This window comes from Marmota monax, unplaced genomic scaffold (assembly GCF_021218885.2).
Source record: "Marmota monax isolate L192 unplaced genomic scaffold, Marmota_monax_Labrador192_F-V1.1 WCK01_AAM20220418_F8-fsc00006, whole genome shotgun sequence".
Lineage (NCBI taxonomy): Eukaryota > Metazoa > Chordata > Mammalia > Rodentia > Sciuridae > Marmota > Marmota monax.
The window spans coordinates 32,329,506-32,349,523 of NW_026693712.1; positions in this window are offsets into that span (position 1 = coordinate 32,329,506).

Here is a 20,018-nt window from a genome sequence, read left to right on the forward strand (position 1 = left end):
CAAGAATTTATCTGAGAACGTGAATGACAATGATTCTTTTGTAAATTATAACAAAGCAAATCACAAAGCTCTAGTGTGAGTCCTGAGCTTTCTCATTTTTAAAGTGTTCTCTAGATGGTTTTGTTTCAAACATATGCTCAGGTATGACCAGGGGGATGAATGGCTGAAGTTCAAGTTCAAATCTTTGGAGGAACAGAGGAAATAACCACCTGCAGTACTACCAGATCTTTATAAGCACTGAAATTTGTAACAGAGCAAGTGGTAAACAGAGTAATGGTGATCTAGGAACTCTAGGGGAGGATATGCAACTCTGAAGTGGATGTTTAAGGAGTACAGAGTTAATGTGTGTGCTTCAAAGGTAGGTTGTTTTGTTCTCATTTTTGAGAAATGAGGGAAAGAGAATGACTTTTTGGTATTAATACTAAGAGGGACTTTAATCTACTGATAACTCAAATGTTTGAGAGATGTGGGGAAACAAAATAACAACAAACTTGTGTGCCATAGGAGTTGGAAAAGAAATAGTATCTAAACTCAGAGAAGAGCCAAGACTGCAAATTACCCATTACAGGTCATGAGTTCTAGAAGGACTGGGAGATCATTCCAGGATTTAGGGATTGTTGTTGTTGTGGTCAGAAACACAAGTTGCTCACAGCCAAATAAAAAGGATGTAGAGAGTCCAGATGCTTTATGATAACCAACATGTACAGGAATAAAAGGCATAGTTATTTCTGCTCTTAGGCCTTGGCAATATGAAAACAAACAAACAAACTCTTTTGCTTGGTTTTTAAGAATTAGGCACGCTCTCAAAGAAGTTCTGATTTATAAAAGCTTTAACAAGCAAATTAAAATTTAAATTGATTACTATATACAAATTACATAGAAATTTAGATAGTGCCCTAAAATTATACGGTTCAACTTTTCTTCCCTGAGCCACAACCTATCAGGAAATAATCTAATCACCTCTAAAATTAGTTCAGGTCCTATTAGAGACTACTTGCTCTTCTCTGTCAACAATGATACCTTCTCCTTCTGGAGGAAATCAGCTGTAGTGTGTAAAACACCAAACCATGACAAATTAGCCTTCACTGTGCCACAAATTCCCTTGTACAGTGACATGATGAAGAACACATCTCATTTCCTAGTCATTTGGCCATCAGCAAATGACTCAAAGCTCCTGTCTTCAGCTTTCTATATTAGAAAAATAGGTTGCAGTAGTATTTGCTGGATATGATGATTATGAAAATAAGAAAATTAACATAAAAACATAATAGTTGTCATGTATTATCCATTCAATAATGTTGCTAGTTTCTAATGATCTCTCCAAACACTCCTGTAATAGATGCTATGATCACTTCTTTACAGATAAGGAAATAGAGGAACCATGACTAACAAATGCAGGGCCAAGTTGATTCATACACCTGGTTCCTCATGCTATAATTTGCCTCTTTTTGGGTGGAACAGTGGCAAATCACCTCTAAGACTGACCTATAGATGTAGAGAGGGACACATTGGTTGAATATTGATTGAAAATTTCTCCAAGAGCCTTTTGTAAGTGAATCTACAGTCAACGTGGGGAAGGAAGCCTCAATATTCACCACTATGTCAGGACTTGGTAAGAATCTAATGTTCTTTTGATATCAGAGATAAGCTCATATGTGAGATAAGATCTTTCCAGAGATTGCAGTGTTCTCAGTTTTTGTGTCTCTGGTTGAGAGTATTTCAGGAGACTTAATAAATGTATAGCAAAGTTCATTAGAAGAGAATTTTGTGTTCCAGCTTTTATTGGGATAGAAGGGAGATTATTAGAAGGTCCTAGACTTCTAATAAGGGTAACATCTCAATTCTGGATAGGCAGACTACCTTAGGTAACAACCTAAGGTCAATTCTTAGTCAACTTGGCCTGACTGACTGGCCCTAAATGGAATGAGTTTCTGAGAATTTATATCAGTGGGCTCCAGTCTTCATCACCTTGTTTTCCTAGGTCTGGGAGTCTCTGGCCTGTGTTGTTTGTGTAGGGTTTTGTTCAAGATTTCTTAGCAACTAGGCCCTTCTGAGAAAACATATCCTTGCCTTTTGGTTCTTACCTCCTGAATTTATCTATCCTCCCTCTGTTGTAAGAGGATTCATTTATAAAGTAGAGATAAGGCCAGGGCCCTGAAATAGCTATCTTGTCAGACCTCATAGCACCACTAAGGCAAGGAGGGTGATTAACCGATTTGTTGTGTACTAAGTATTTTTTTAAACCTTTGACCCACTGCTCATGTCTAACTGTTAGTAGTATTTTCATCCTAGTTCCTTAGAAAATCTATCTGTGCAGAGTTAAACATTCAAGCTATTTCTAGAAAATATACATATATATGTGTAATAAATAGTTTATAAAGTTAGATCTAGCAGCTAAAGTCTAACAATTATTAATATTAATAATAAAATAAATAAAAGATTAATTTTTTAATCTATAGGCTTCAAAGATTTAGTGATATGGAGAGCAGGAAAGTGTTATCACAGTTATTTTATGGATTGGGAGAATTTTTTCAATAGTCCCTGATTATTTAGAAATTTATCTGGAAGAACTGAATAGCAAGAAGAAGAAATTTTATTTGATGCTAAATTTAGCTTATATCTTCAAATCCTTAATAAAGGTATTTATGTAAGAAATCAAATCATTTTAAAGAGCTTGACTGTGTTACACTTTCCTTTCTAAGCAACATCAACTTTATTCTTTCTCTAGAAATATGAAAATGTGGACTTTGCATACATTTACCATGGACCAAACAAAACTCAACAAAAAATGTTCCCTTCTGATAAATTGGATAGCTTGATAAGAAAATATTCTTCCTTCATATATGGTCCCAAACTTCAATTGTAATAAGAATTCAAGTAGCACAACACAGTGACTAGTTAAAGCTAGTAGACAGAAATGAGTTATAGAAGCATAGATTTGGTAGAATTTTAGACTGAGCCAGCTATGCTGACCCCTCACCTGCTTTCATTTAAAAAACAATTTACCTAAGGTCTCTCTGGTCCTCCCCTGACTTAACTCAATACCTCAGGTGAAAAAGACTATTGTTTGGGGGAGGGAGGAATGAAAGTCCAAAGACATCTCCCTGCTAATAACAGGAGGATAGCAAGTAGAGGGTATTTACACAGGCCCCAAATTCTAGGATTCAGGAATAAAGGATATTAGAAATGCATCCCATTGACCACCACATCCGACAGAACAATGTGTGGGTCAAGGTTACCCAGAGTTTTCTTTAGATCTTTAGCATGTCATAATGTAAAAATTTCCTCTCCATGTATTTTGCTTGGGTGCCTGTGGGTAAGCCCATGAACAACAGGGACTTGGAAGTTGAATGCAATCTTTGATGTTAGTCAGAAACTGAGAGGTGAACCTTTGTGGAACTCTCTGGAAACTTCTCTGGGACACCAAATAAACAAGACAGTGGACAATGCTGTCCCTCTCCTCTCTTAAGAGGACCTGTTTTCTTCCATTCTACCTTGAACGTTTCTTTTTTCTCTGTAATAAACTTCTGCTTGCTACTACATGATACTTGTTTGGACTTGTGACTTGTGGAGTCACAAGAACTCATGATTTGTGGATTTCTGAGTTGCTCAGGCTCTCAGGGTTTCCTCTACATCAACTGGGAGCTTGATACAACAGGCAATCTTGTATTAAAATTCTGAGGCTATCACTAATTTAATATTCTAAGCCTTGTTTTTTGGCATTTATAGAATGATAATGAAACCATTAACTCATAAAGTTGTTATGATGATTTAATTAGATAGCGTAATATAGCAATTAAAATATGATGCTTACTCAATAATGGTAGCTATTGGTTGTAGTGGAAGTCACACAAGGGCTGAAAAGCTTTTATTATAATAGTCTTGACAATATATAAGTCTTGTTAGAGAAAGACTGAGAATCTCCCCAAAACCGCAATATGAAGGGATTCCAGCTCCACTTTGTCAGAACTGTGAAACCTGTTTGCATCACACCACTGATCTCAGTCTGTGTTTACAATGGGAGGCTGTTCTTGTTAGTTGCAATACAGTTACTTGGTGTTTTAACAGAAAAGAAAGTAAACAAAAGCCAAACAAAAATGCCAGTTCAGAAAATAATGCAAGAGTTTGTTATTGTCACCTAGAAATCATATCCGGAGCATTTCTAGTTTACCAAAACATTATATAAATAAAGGATGTGGCCTGGCTCAAGGACACATTCTGTGTTTGAGTTTGTTCCGTGGGAAGAAGTAATCTGTCTTGAACAAGGGACTAGGCACTGTGTATCTGTTACTTATTTTAGTCCAAGAGGAAGGTATTAGTGTTCTCTTAGCAAAGATTAGAGATAATTAAATTCACAAGGTCAAGAAGAGGAAAGCCAAGGCCATATGATAGCAGAACAAGTAGTCTTACCTGACTTTCCGTAACTCCAGAGACCTTGCACCTTTCTCTTTCAGACTGCATCTAAAAATGGTGCCAAAATTTTCTTTAGACAACAGATTTTTCCTTCTAAAAGTTGGAAACATTCATGTCAAAGGATATGTAGTATGTTTCCCACTGCATTCGTTTTTGAAAAATTGAAAAATAAATTAACATTAAATCATGATGACTCAGATTTTTAACGTGATGGGAAATACCAACTCCTTCATTTCCTATAAATATAAATGTATTTGCTTTAAATGAACTGAATGTGATGTTTTTGTAAAAATTATCAGTATTGGCAGCTGTATACAAGTCAATCAAAAATAGATTAGTGAATCCTATTTGTCCTTATTAATCTGACACACTTATTTAAAAATATTTCCAAAATAAATGATACAGTGAACTAATACCTTCCTCATTGGACATGGAATATATAAGTTGCACATCCTAATTTAAAAACATGGAATACAAAGTTTCAAAAAATCTGAAAAATTTTAAACACTGACATGATACTACCTATTAAAAATCCCACAGCAAAAATTTTTTTTCTTTAGGGGCAGGGGTTATGGCTAAGTGGTAGAGTGCTCACCTATCATGCATGAGGCACTGTGTTTGATCAGTGCTACATAAAAAGAAAAATAAAGACATTGTGTCCACATAAAATTAAAACAAATATTAAAAAAGTTCGCTTTAAGCAAAAAATTACTTTAAATGGCATGCAAAATTTCCTTCAGGAAATGTGTAAAAGATATAATTTCATCTATATCCAGATACAATTCCTAAGTTTTCTCATTATATGTATGCAATTATTCCCAAATCAAAAAATACCAAAGCGTGAACCACTTCAAGACCTAAGCATTTTGGACAAAGGATATTCAACCTGTACTCTAAAATATGATTATAACTTTTAGCATGGTATATTTTTTATAAAGTTAAATTGAAACCTCATCTTTTTATCCCATATATATATATATATATATATATACACACACACACACACACACACATATGTGTGTGTGTGTGTAAGCAATAAGAATGAAAAGAAATCAGTACATATAAAATTACATTTAAGAAAGGTAGAAAGTTATGAATGTTAAGCAAAGAATTTGTTAGTAGTTGCAGGTGATAAGATAGAGAATGTTTGTGAATACATGGTGATAAAAATTATAATTTTATCCACATTAGTGTAATTTATTTTCTCTGAGTTGTTTTAATGTCTTAAAATATATCTTATTCTACATTGAAAAAATAAATTTTCAGTATCATTTCATAAACTAAAAACTAGAACCTAAAAATAGAAGACATTGGTGAAATTTGTGATTCAAATGAATAAAAAATCTGCTTACATGTTTATAAAAAATCATAAGCTAAAAATATGCCTTTTTTAGTTTTGTTGTAAAGGAAAGTGGATAAAACACATAGACTTTTCATGGTATAACTTTATTCTTAGTGGTAATGAGAGTAGTAATTCTAAGTAGTAAGACAGGAAGGGTAATGAAGGTCACATGTTATCCCCAAACTCATATCTGATTTCAAGATTAGTATTATATTATTTTGAACATATTTTCAAATCTTGCATTGCATTTCAAATGCAACAAGCTATCAAGTTTTTAAATTTAACTATTATCAGAATATAGCTTGGGTATAATCTTGGGGAATTTTTGGTGAGTTTATATCTATCAATAGCAGTTTATCCACATCTATATTCTCAGTCTTGAAGTCAATAAACCAAATTTCTAGAGGTACAAAGGAAGAAATATGAATGCAAGAACTGTGCAATGTTCAAAAAACAAAGCAGTCTTATTAATCTATCTTATTTTCACTTCTGATAAAGATATGATGTAGACTCTGTTATGTTTTAAATTGTGTTTCAAAAAAAATTGCCGAAATCTTACCTCCTGGGACCTTAGAATGATCATAGTTGGAAATGTGAGTATTGCAAATATTAGTTAAGATGTAGTCCTATTTGGGTAGGATGGGCTCATAGTCAAAGAGTTGGTTTTCATATTTTTAAACTTCTGTGGGGCAATACATTTCTGTTTCTTTAAGTGACTAAGATTATAGTGTTTTTTTTTATAGCAGATCTAGGAAACTAACACAGATTTTGGTGCCAGGTAATAGGCTAATAATCCCAAAAGAAAGAAAGAAAACAAAAAAAGTTGAAGTAAATTTAGAAATAGACCACGGGTAGAGGTTAAAATAATTTTGAGATGCATGATAGAGGATCATAGATTTCCTTGAAGAGTCTACTATTTCCACTATAGATGGCAATGGTGATTCTGCTGATGGATCAGAGGGAAATCAAGAATATGCTATTGGAAATTGGAGAAAAGGTGATACTTGTTTTTAAAGGGAACATGGGTATTTAGCTGAGAGGAAATCCAGTAAAAATGTTGAATTCACAGCCTAGTTTGGCCCGGATGCTTATAGAAAAATGCAAAAAAAAAAAAAAAAAGATGAATTGAGAAATTCTTAACCCACCTAGAGAGTAGTATGGAAACAGCCCAACATTATATCTGGACAACCTTTCCTAAAAAAAATTTGGTATGGGACTTACATATGGAATTTAGCACCTAATAGAGACAAGAGACAAGATATTGTGATGTGACTACCTAGGAAATATCTATGGAGGACCATCTTGTTTGATACCTTAGTAAATTGAATTGCACAGAAGGCTAACAAAGATTTTAGAATTTTATATGAGCAGGAACACTGCCAACTTGAACTAAAGGAACAGAGATGAGATAAAATGAAGAAGAGTGTCTCCAAGGTGAACTACTAATGCAGAGACCTAGGCAGCCATAGCACCCTGAATTCTAAAGGCTGGGGCTGCTGCCGAGTGCTGAGGGTCAAGCGTACCTGTGCCTCTACAGGACTATAGATCAAGACCATCCCACCGCATATAATTATTCTTAAGCCTCGAAAGTTATTGGATTTCCCTCTGTGCATTGCCAATTTGCTTTAGATAAATGTTCCTCCCCTTCCCCTTCCTTTTTTGCCCTTTTTGGAGTAGAAATTTCTCTCCTATACTGATAATTTGCTTTCTGGTTTTATAGGTCAACAGATGGGGAGGAATTTTGCCTCAGGGTACAGCATAGACTAAATCTTGAACCATATCTGATTTAGATGATATTTTTATGGAATTTAAAATTGGTGTTATAATTGTTTAAGATTTGGGGGATGTTAGAATGAGTTGCATATATTTTGCTTGTGGATGGGGACATGAACTTGAGGTGGAGATCAAAGGATTCTTATGGATTGAATTATGTACCTCCCCCCAAAACAGAAGATATGTTGAAATCCTTACCCGTAGTACCTCTGAATGTAACCTTATTTGGAAACAGGATCATTACAGATGTAATTATTCAGAAGTCTAGATTGGAGTGTGTTTGGTCCCTTATCCAATATAATTAATGTCCTGAGAAAGTGGCCCTGTGAGGACCGTGTTTCACAGGAAAGTACCATGTGAGGACAAAGGCGGAAATATTGGAGTTATAGATCCACAAACCAAGAAATACCAACCATTGCCAGCCCTCACCAGAAGCTGGAAGGGACAAGGTAGGATACTGCTACAGGTTTCAGTGGGACCATGATCCTTCTAAAACCTCGATTTTAAACTCTGAGCCCCCAGATCTGTTAAATAATATATTTATGCTTTAAGACACTCAGTTTCTAATGCTTTGTTACAGAAGCCATATAAAACTGATATGGAAGCTTATATTCTTCTATGAAAAAAATAACATATAAATAACATGATGTGTGCCAGCTGACCTGGAGGCTTACTGTCAGCAACCAGGGAAAGATGGGAACTATGACAACCAAAAGAGCAAGCACCTTGTCTAGAGGACATAGTCTATTGTTATCCTAGATCACGGGGTTTGGCTGTCCAGTTCTAATTTTTCAAGATAGAAGAAAAAGGAAGAAAAGAGTACCAGATCATGGCTGATATAATTTGCTTGAACTGGTCAACTACAAAAATTTGGCCCATCTTTAAAACTTCTTCTGCCCTTTTAATCTTCAAACAGTGCAGTCCAATGCAATAGGAGGAGCTTTGACCTTCACCTTGCCTGTCCAGGAGGACTCAGTCCTCCTCCTTATGGTTACAATGCTTCCATCACCATTCTCTTACTCTCCTGCTCAGTTGGTGGAAGTAAGTTGCATGAAAGACCATCAAATTGTTAATGATCAAGAGAAATATGGAAATAATTAAGCAAATTCAGTACTTAATTACTATTGTTTACTTAAAGAGAAGCTCAACATTTTTTTTTTCCTGAGCAACACTGTCTACATCAGGGTTTTATCCTATCTTAAATACGCCCATTACATTTTAGTAATTTTGGAATAATTATATATTTTCCTAATTTTATTCCAATACTCCATTTAATGTTCAGAACCATCTATCTGACAATTTCAGAAATAAATATGAAATCCCCTCTTAGAAGACAGCCATAACTATATGGTTTTAAATGTCATTCTATCAAGCAATGTCTGCCATCCAGTGTGCCCTTATTTACAGCCATCTGGCAATTGGTTGCTTATTAAAAAAAAATACTGTCTTCTTTGACTCTGGAAGTAAATTTTTTTTCTTCCAAGAAAATGAAAACCAACTGGCAACGTGGCTTTCAGCCATAGGAAAAAGTTTATAAAGACTAAATGTGTAGCTCTGCAATCAATTAGTATTCAAACCAGCTGCAGGAATGAAAGGTTAAATATTAATTCGATTTTCTTATTTTCAATTGTTAAGGGAAAACCCTTTTACAACTGCAGCATTTCATTTGTTTTGGTTTCAAATCCATTATTCTAATAAATCAGCTTTTATTCACGTGAATATTGATTTAGGTTTTGTTTTTAAAAAAGAGAAAATGCACTTAAGTAAGAAAACCAAAGAATTTACAGCCCATAGAAAGGAAAGAAAATAAATGAATAGAATATAAAACCAACTCCCAGTGCAAAAGCCATTTATACTATGTTTGGATAATACTTTGTAAATGAAAACATAGTATTTATAACACTTGTAAAAAGAGAACAACATTTGTAGAAACTATTTATTTGCAATGCCTTAGTACTTCCTGGGGAGGAAGGTTTATGGATTTTCTTTTCTCAGAAGGTGCCAGCTCTACTCTGTCTGGCCTGCTATAAACTGTTGGTAATTAACAGGCTGTCAACTATTCCTCTAAAACTTCCCTGCCTCTGGTTCCCATGGGTGCCACCCAATATAACCCTATGTTTCAAACACCTAGATTCATATGATAAAGAGAAAACCCTTGTTTACTTTCCTACATGCAGGCTTCTGATTATGAGTACCCCTAAAATTGTTTTTAAAATAGAATTTGCAAATATTTTTTAACTGCAACATCATATCCATGGAAATAACACCTTTCAAAAAATTAGTGTTTATGGATACCATGGGTTCATGAATGTATTTATCTCTACAAAAGAGTAAAAAAGACACTGTTCAAAGAATTCTGTATCATTTACTCTTTTTCCATGTTAATTCTCTCCAAACCACACCAACCTGCAGCTTTTCCCTAAATAGATGTGACCTGAGGTATCTCTACAGACCAAATACTATCTTGCCTAACACAGAAGAATTCTAGAGGGCCATTTGACCCTGCTGTATTTCTCAATCTTACAACCTTATTGAAGGGTTGCCAGCACCCTGTCAGGGTAGATTCCTGCTCAGGAGGTGCGAGCCATCAGAGAAATAGAAAGTCTGAAATAATTAGTAAGAAATAGAGACAAAGCCAGAAATTAGATAAGTGGAGCATCTTCCAATCCTGATAGGAGTTGGAAATGAACAACTGAAAAATGGCTCTGATTCTTTAAGAGGGAGTACATCGGTTTCAGTGGGAGGAGTCTTGCTTCATGGTGTGGCAGGGGGCTTGAGGCAAACATGCTAATTGGCATGTTGGCATGCCACACCCATCTCCAAGAAACTGGCTGCTCAAGGTTACCCCATCTCTGATGCTGTGCTGAACTTAGAGCAACCTAGGTAGGAAGTCACATAAGTTGGGCATTCTCAAACCAGCAGGGTTGGCCCTGGGAGTTTTTGATACCAGACTTCTGCCTGATGGTTTCCCCTTTGTTTCGGTTCACGCATGTTCATGGATGGCTCTTGGCACAACTGCAATTATTTTATGCTAAGAAAGTACAAAATAGGTTTCTTAACTTTTTTTTTTTTTTTTAGTTTTAGGTGGATACAATATCTTTATTTTTATTTTTATGTGGTGCTGAGGATCGAACCCAGTGCCTCATGCATGCTAGGTGAGCACTCTACCACATCCTCCTAGCCCCATACAAAGCAATTTTGTTCCATCAAATTAGAGTTTAATCTTCAATGGTTCAAAATATTTAGAGAAGCAAGAAACAAAGGAGCCAGCCTATAGAAACAAGTCTTGATCTTGTGTTTCAAGTGTCTCCCCTTCCAGGGCCCTAGAAACATCTGTTCACAAAGTCCACAAGGGAAATATGTGTGTAAGTTACAAGTAAAATAACAGCAACTGGTTAACACCCTACCTTAAGTTAATCGATGCCCTTTTTTCCACTTTCATTGCATTTTTAAAAAAAAATATTTCCACTGTCTAATTTATCATAGTTGCCCCTTATCGCACAGGTATTATATGACAACAGTGGTTGTTTACCCTATGGAAAAAAAATAGAATACAACAGAAAAAACTCAGGTCTCCATCTTTCTAAATCCCAATCCCTTGCCTTTTCTCCAGTGGAATCCTCTATAATGATATTTTTAAACTTTTTTAAAATTTGTTTTTGCTATGTACTATGAGCAGTCTATGGTATGGTGAGCTCCATGTTTTTGACAAACAAGTAAAATATAACTTAAAACATGCAGATAATGACATAATCATACCTCCATGGAATTTATAATGCTTGACAGGCACTAAAATGATTCCGCAGCCTTGGAGAGTGATTAATGTATTTTATATGATAACCTTTACTCCCACTATTGCTTCCTTTTGAGATAAGAAATGCAATTATTTGAAATAAACATTGTACCCAGAGATCAAAAGGACAGTTAGGCAGTATAAAGACTGCCATGGCCACAAATGAATTTGAGAATAAATTTAGTGTAAGTTTATTTAAAATGGATTTAACCAATTAAAGGATACACCATCTCATTAAATTGACTTGTGATACACATCCATAAAAAAGTGGTAATTCTGTAGAAATCATTTAATTACTTGCTTGGAAATCCATCCTTAAAGAACACTTGCCCTCTCTCATCTCCCACTATAATGTCATATTGCTGTAGGCAATGGCATTAGGTTTTGTGTCTGTTTGCTGAGAAAATTATAAATCTTCAGTTCCTTTACTCCAAATCTTTCTATCTTATCTAGAGCATTCCTCATGTCTCTAAGTTATAAAATATTTGTGAGGTAGGGGTATGACACTGTATAAATAATCGTGTTTTTCTGAAAGCAAAAATCCCTGAAGTTTTGTAAGCAATTTTCCTACTTGTTTGCACAGCTTTATCTTTCATTATTACTCAAAAGTGTTGTTCATCAAGAAATGAAATGTTTTAGTTTTAGTATATCTAGTGTTGTCTACCTGTGAGCATGTATACAAATCTGCTGTTCTATAAAATCTTATAAATTAAATAATAATTGTGATTAATCAATGCACTCTCAAGTAGATTACACCAATGGATTTGGGGAACATTGGTTCAGAAAAGCCATTAAGTGACTTGCTAGAGAAAGTGTAGATTATTAACACACTGTAATTTTCAAGTCTGCTTTAAAATAGATACATTTGATACTCCTTCCACTCCTTCCACCTGAATGTTGTTATTTGAATAATGGATTAATCTAAAATTCTCTCAGAAATTTTCAATATATACTATTTATACTTCTTCCAAATACTATATATATATATAGTATATATATATATATATATATATATATATATTATATATATATATAGTATTTATATAGTATTTATATATATATATATAGTATTTATATAGTATTTATATACATATATATAGTATTTGGAAGAGAGATAAATTAAAGACAAAATTGGTTGCAAACAATACAGACACAAATGAGAGATAATAATGTGAATCAACTAAAGCAATCATGTTGTCTGTCGCGACCCCTCGCCGGCAAGGGAAAACACGACACAGGATTCTTCTTTCAGCAGTTTATTCAGGCCTTGTTTCATGTATCATCTTCTAGTAACCCCCCGCCGAGCGCCTAAGCATAGCCTAATAAAGCCTCCCGCATAGCAATCCCAAGCTGCCACGTGGATCTCTCTCATAGGGTGGGAAGGGATTGCATGCCAATTCTCCATATAAGGAGTTGTTTATCACAGGCCACAGTGGAAGCCGGCGCCATCTTCTAATGGCGGCCACGGTCTATAAGAATGGCTTACCACAGTTCCCCCTTCTATTTTATAAAACAATGCAGGCGAAAGTAGAGGTCCTATCCCACTGTGCAGAAGTGGCTGCAGTGTATGGTTCAGTCCTAAGGAGGGCCCTTCCCTAGACCTGGTCCCATATCAGCCGACGCCTTTTTTCGTAGGGCGGGGCGTGGACGTCAAACCCGCATGCAATAGGACATGCTTTCCTTGAGGTCCGTTGAGGGATCACTCAAGTGCAGTGCTTTGCCTCGCATCCTGCATCGTGACGACGGTGAGAAGTAGGATAACACAAGTAGCCTGGTAGTAATGACAAAATTTAAGTTGGCAACACAATCCCTAAACCCCAGAGGAAGGTAAAGAGTCTGTAGCTGAGAAGAAAGACCAGTCCTGAAACCCATCTGCGTGCAATGGTAACAAGACCTGCAGAGTGCAAGGGCTATTCAGCACTGGGAGAGAATAAGGAAGAGGACAGGCCAATCCCAGTGCAATGTGAAACTAACTTGGGGTGCAATGGCCCTGCCCAGAAATCACTGTTTAAGATGTGCAAGCCAGATTTGTGGAGAAATGCCATTTTCTAAGGCCGCAAGAGCCTGTACGATCATAGCCTTCTCTTGCGCATGGCGAGTTTTAAGGCGACAGAGAAGCCACAAACAAACCACAACACTGAAGCAACACATAGCACCAAAAATGCCCACTCCCACCCATTCCTTAAAAAAGGAAAAGGCAGAGGATAGCCAACTGGTGAATTGACCCAAAGTCACTGGTTCGACACGGGTGCTATTCAAAACAGCAATCTGAGTTAGTTGAGACTGGATCAAGTTTTCTGCTTCCATGGACCAGGTTCTGGATAGATACTCCCCAATGATGCAGGAGGCATTTCTGGAATCATTAAATCTGACAGAGGTTATACATAAATGTGCACGTTGATCAATACAACCCAAATGTACTAGGTCAGACAATTCCTCAACTTGAGCTTGAAGCAGATCTATCCTTTGATTAGCAGCCAGAATCCCAGATAAAATGTGTTGATTAATTCTACTTTGAGATTCAAGTATGGTGGATGTTTGTTGAATAACCTGATTAATAGTAGCAGCAGTTTGAACCTGGCTGGCCATGGCTACTCCAGCTGTAACTGTTGCAGCAGCAGATACTGCCACACCTGTCACTATAGCTGCTGTAATTCCAAAATCTCTACAGGCTCTAATCAGTTCAACAATAGGAAAAGACTCTGGATCTGCAGTAACCGGGATCGGGACAAAAGTTGGAATTTTCATAACCATTACCATAGGCCAGGATCCATTCTAACACTCAGACAAGTAACAGGTAATATTAGAGCAATTAAGCATCCTCTGTGATGTAACATTAGCCAAAAGGAACAGAAACGGAGATTGGAGACAGACTGCTGCGGAGGGTAATGTAGCATTAGATAATTGTGAATTATTTGCAGTAATTTTAAGCCTCTTACCTCGCTCCGAGTCTTGGGTACTGCCAGAAACATTAAAAAGCCAACTTTGGACTCCTAATATTTCCCTGGGGAAACACAAGCGTGGACTAGACTAGCCCAATCTGAGGGAGTCATGCAAAATCTAGTAAGTCCCTCCACCTGAGTGAGAGTGAAAGCAGCATCTATGCCATAAGTGCGGACAGATTCTGCCAAGGTTTTAATTATCTTAAAGTCTAAAGGCTCATGATATCTTCCCCTGTTATTGTCCTGAAATACAGGGTATGCAAGTCCCATATCTGTATTAACTGTCCTCCAAACTTGTGCATGAAAAGATCTCCCGGAACCTTGGCTCCCCCCCACATACGGAGGTGGGGCAATCGGCACCATGTCTTCTTCTAGATATTCTACCTCCTCCTCCTCAGAGTTTTGTTGACCGATGTTAACTCCCTTCCCCTTCTTACAGTAGGCCTGCGTGCCCTGTGTCTCCTTTTTCTTCTTTTTCATTTTTATCTTATGTAGTTGTTGTAACAATATATCAAGGTCCTTAGAACTCTCTGAGTCGCTTGTGTTCTCAGGCGTTTTTAATTCGGTCAAGTCTGGGTAGAGCCTTCTCCTATTTTTATCTTCAGGCTCTTTTGCCTTCTCACTACTGTTACTTTTAATACTCTCTGCCACTTCACTACATGATCCTTCAGATTTTTCCTCATGCAGTTGCTCAAGAATAGCTTGACCCTCACTCACAGCTTCCTGGCATTTACCATCTGTTATACATCCTCTAACTAACTTCCAAAGTGGTATAACGCCACCCTCTAAGGTGCCTTGCTCACGAGCGAAATCTAGATCTTTCCCTAATTTGTCCCAGCTAGGAATCGTAAGACTCCCTGAAAAAGCAAACCAAGGAGCCGCTATATCAGCTTCTCTTAAAAACATCTGCAAAGTACTCTGCTTTATCTTAAGTCCTTTTGAATGTAACAACCCATCTAGGGCCAACAAAATTGGGCTTGAAGAAGCAACGCCCATAATGTTTTTAGAACTATAAAGAAAGTGAAAGTACAAAAATCCCCGTTCTCTTCCTTTTACAGGGGAGCGTCCTTTTTCCCGCTCTCTCTCTATTTACAGAGAGAGCGCCCCGCTATTTGCTTGCAGATTCCCACTTTACCTGGGAACTTAACGGTGCACCACCCTGACTGCTGAAAGTTCTGGATCCTGGGTTCGAGGAATATAATTCCCTGTCCGGGCCACCAATTGTCGCGACCCCTCGCCGGCAAGGGAAAACACGACACAGGATTCTTCTTTCAGCAGTTTATTCAGGCCTTGTTTCATGTATCATCTTTTAGCGACCCCCCGCCGAGCGCCCAAGCATAGCCTAATAAAGCCTCCCGCATAGCAATCCCAAGCTGCCACGTGGATCTCTCTCATAGGGTGGGAAGGGATTGCGTGCCAATTCTCCATATAAGGAGTTGTTTATCACAGGCCACAGTGGAAGCCGGCGCCATCTTCTAATGGCGGCCACAGTCTATAAGAATGGCTTACCACAGTTGTCCATATTTTCTCATTTTCTTTCCTGCATTAAGAAATTCTACTCTTAAATGTGAGAGTCTTAAATAGGTGACCAATTCTTTTCCATGGGAGGTGGTCTCAATTCTGTCCTCAGGCACTGCCATTAGCACCTTCATGAAAGATTCTCTCCAGAATATGTGTATTAGAGCAGAGTGATTAGACCTCCTTGCAGCACAGGTGACAGGAGTCTGTGAGGTGAAGGTCACACACTGCAAGGTGCTAGACTCAAGTGTTATTCCCAGGACTCCCCTTGCTTTCAGATCAGTACACACAGACACAGTGGACCTGCAGAATCTCTGGATAAACATCTATTTTGTAAACTATTCATTTCACCAATATGAAGCACTTTCAAACACCCTTCTATTAAGAAAAAAAAATGGAGATTGGAGATTTTAATAATGCTAATCAAAATACTTAAATAAATACTTTTGGATGATTGACTTCTGATCTGAATGATTTGAATGCTAACTACACTTTCATCAGAATATATATATATATATATATATATATATATATATATCTCCTTTTTCTTTAAAGACCCTTTTTTGGCACAAGGCAGACAACAAAGACATACAAAAAAGAATGTGGGTGTTGAATATACAGTGTATATTTAACTGAAAAAAGAAAATACTGATTAAGCCAAACAGAGCAACCTAGAGTGTTTTGGTTTATATTGTTAGATATAAAGCTGACTTGTAGCTCTAGAATTCATCTGCATATACAAACATGGCTGTTACAGTCTCACAACAAAGCAATTGATATTGTAGAAAAATCTAAAGTACTCTCCATGTAAATATGTATTATATTAGTATGTTGGACTTATAATAGACAAAAACCAGTGAATCAGGTTTTAAAGTAATTTCTTTCTTTTTTTTAAGAGAGAGAGAAGAGAGAGTGAGAGAGAATTTTTAATATTTATTTTTCAGTTTTCGATGGACACAACATCTTTATTTTATTTGTATGTGGTGCTGAGGATTGAACCAGTGCTCCGCACATGCCAGGCGAGCGCTTTACTGCTTGAGCCACATCCCCAGTCCTTAAAGTAATTTCTTGATCAAAGCTATCTATATAATTTCTAGTGATTTAGTTCAATATATGGAACTATGGAAACAAAATATTCATCTAACCCATCTTGAAGAAATAAAAAAAGGTTTTCAAGAAGGACAGATTTTATTTTAGCCTTAAAAAACAGTGGCATTCTCTAGGGGATGAGAAGAAGCATAACTGAGAATATGGGATGAGGAAAGGCTTAGAGAATTCTGAAAGGAACCAGCAGCTGGAGCAAGCAAAGAGAGATGATAAAGGGCACAACATGAGGGAGGGAGGACAAGAAGAAGAATGGTATGGCTTGGATTAACATATCTAAAATATCAAGAATTTATGAGGATGTGATTCACTGGGAAATATTATACACACCTAAATATTACAATGAAATAATAAAAACACATTTTAGAATAATTTGTTATCTGATATTATTCAGGTGTTTAGTGTAACTTGGTATACTCATTTTGGAAAATACTTAATTTTATCTTGTTAAGATGAAAAAAGGTCATTGTCATTGACCACAAATTAATTCCACTCAGATGTTTGTGTCCTAGAGAAAATTTATGCATGCTTGGAGTAGACTAAAACATTGTCACCAAAAGACATGTTTAGGTATAGCAAACAGTAAAATAATAATAATAATAATAATAATAATAATAATAATAATAATAAGCAATTCATGAACAGATAAAAGTAATACATTATAATAAAGGACTATTTACCAGGTCCTATTATATACTTCATGTCCAAGTTTTAATTAGAAATTATAAGGTGTGCCAAAAACTAAAAACATAGCCTGAATATACAAAGCAACACATGAGTACCGGACTCAGATAAGACATAGATTTCAGAGAAAGAATGTAAAATGACTATGAATAATAAGCTAGAGTTTATAATGGAAAAAAAATGGGAAACATGAAAGAACACATGGGAATATAAGCAAAAGATGGGAAACTCTAAAATAAAATAAAAAGCTATAAATCAACAACATCACAACATAAATGAAGACATTTGATAAGTCCATCAGTAGACCAGACATGGCCAAAGAAAGAAATGCAAGGGTTTAAGATACATCATTAGAAACTTTCCAAGCTGAAAACAGAAAAGAAAAATAATTTTTAAATGTAACAATATGCTATTTGGGAGCCCAGCTTGGGCAGTTTAATGAGATTCTCTCTCAAAATAAAATAAACAAACATGGCTGGGGATGTAGCTCTATAGTAAAGAGCCCCTTAATTCAATCCCCAGTACCACACACAAACACACACACGCACAAAAAACAAAATCACCAAACAACAACAACATGTGCAATACAAGATGGAGAAGAAAGAGACAGAAGAAAGAATAATGGCTGGGAATTTTCTCAATTCATGACCCACATCACACCACAAATCCAGGAGAGTCAGACACCACCAATTGGGATAAATTCCAAAAACTACACTTAATATACCATATTCAAACTATAGAAATTAATTACAAAAAAAGCTTTTAAGAATCTAAGAGAAAAAAAAAACCTTTTACATTATTTTGTTTATATTGTGACATCATAAAAGCCATAAATTTTCAGTTAGTTAAAAATAAAATTAAGGATCTGAGGGTGTAGTAAGGTGGTAGAGGACTTGCCTGACTTCTTCAAGGCCCTGGGTTCAGTTACCTTCACTATAAACATAATAAAATGAAATCTTTGGTTCTACATGTTAGAAAGATTCATCATTATTTTGAGAGACAATGCCTCTTAAAGCATCTTCCTGAGGATCAAATCACTACAAAGGTGGGCTATCTGGCTCTTTTGTCTGCTAAGTACCCCCCCCCATATATGCTTCAAATACCCACTTTCTAGATGAAACTATGAATACTTGTAAAAAAGCACCAAAATCAATTGTAAGTTTTCTCTTTGTCATTGGAGCTCAGAGTGTGGTGAAGAGTGTTAACTACATATTCCTCACATTTGTGTGTTATAAATAGGCCCTGACTTTGATCTTACATAGGACAGAGATTTATGCAACTTTTCAAGGTGACATTTGATGAAGCAATTTTCTGCATAATAAATGTCAGGCACACAGGAAAAATGTCAAAAGGCTAAGGACATCTAGTTTTTAAATCCAGTCTTTTGCCCAAACTATGAATCTTTTGCAGCTTATATCATTTCAGATAATAGTTTCCAAGCATTAATGTAATAGATATTACTTTAAAAGTTAAAAAAATGTAGGGATAATCTGATTTATTCGTTTATTTCATTTGAGGACATGGGTAAGCTCAGTTGATGTAATTGCTGAAGGAAGATTAAGAGTGAACTATGTTCTGATTCAATTGAGATCAAATGAAGTTATATGGTAAATTCATGCAAAGGGTAAACATAGCTTTTGTTCTTCATGTTTTAACTTTTGTTGCTTTTATTTGCTTTTGCCTTCTATGACTTATTTAATTACACCTGAGTGAAATGTGAGAGTCAATAAAGTATGAGAGTTTTATGCCCCCCTTATTGTATTAATGATGAGATTCTAGACAAAACTTTCTGAGGTGGACATTTGGGCTTACCGCTTTCTGAGATGAAGTTTTCAGAACTGTCTTGGCTCTCCCTCAGGGTAACATAAGCCAGGACACTTGAGCAATAGATAGATGACAGCAAGTATTTACTACCTGACTAGTTAAAGAGATGTTTTAGGCCAATTTTCTTTTCAAAGTGCTTCACCAACAATAATTTAAAAGGTGTAGGCATTGATTAATTCAAGTCGCACATGTCAGATTGAATGAAATATTATTTCATCAGCTTCTAACACTGACATCTAAAATGTGCATTGTCTCTTAAAGACAGTAAAGTGGATTGTATCCACTTTGGAATTATTTTAAATAAGAAAGAACTTTGATATCAGAATCTTTTTAAAAAGAAATTCTCACTAATAATTTTACTGTTTTAAGTGGGGTTTTGTAATTAAAGGCAATAACAAATTTTCATATTAAATGTAGAGTCTGAATATGCTCATTTCTCTTTTTATTTATTTATTTATTTTAGAGAGAGAGAAATAGAAAGAGAGAGGTTTTTTTTAATATTTTTTTTTTTAGTTTTCGGCAGACACAACATTTTTGTTTGTATGTGGTGCTGAGGATCTAATCCGGGCCGCATGCATGCCAGGCAAGCGCGCTACTGCTTGAGCCACATCCCCAGCCCTCATTT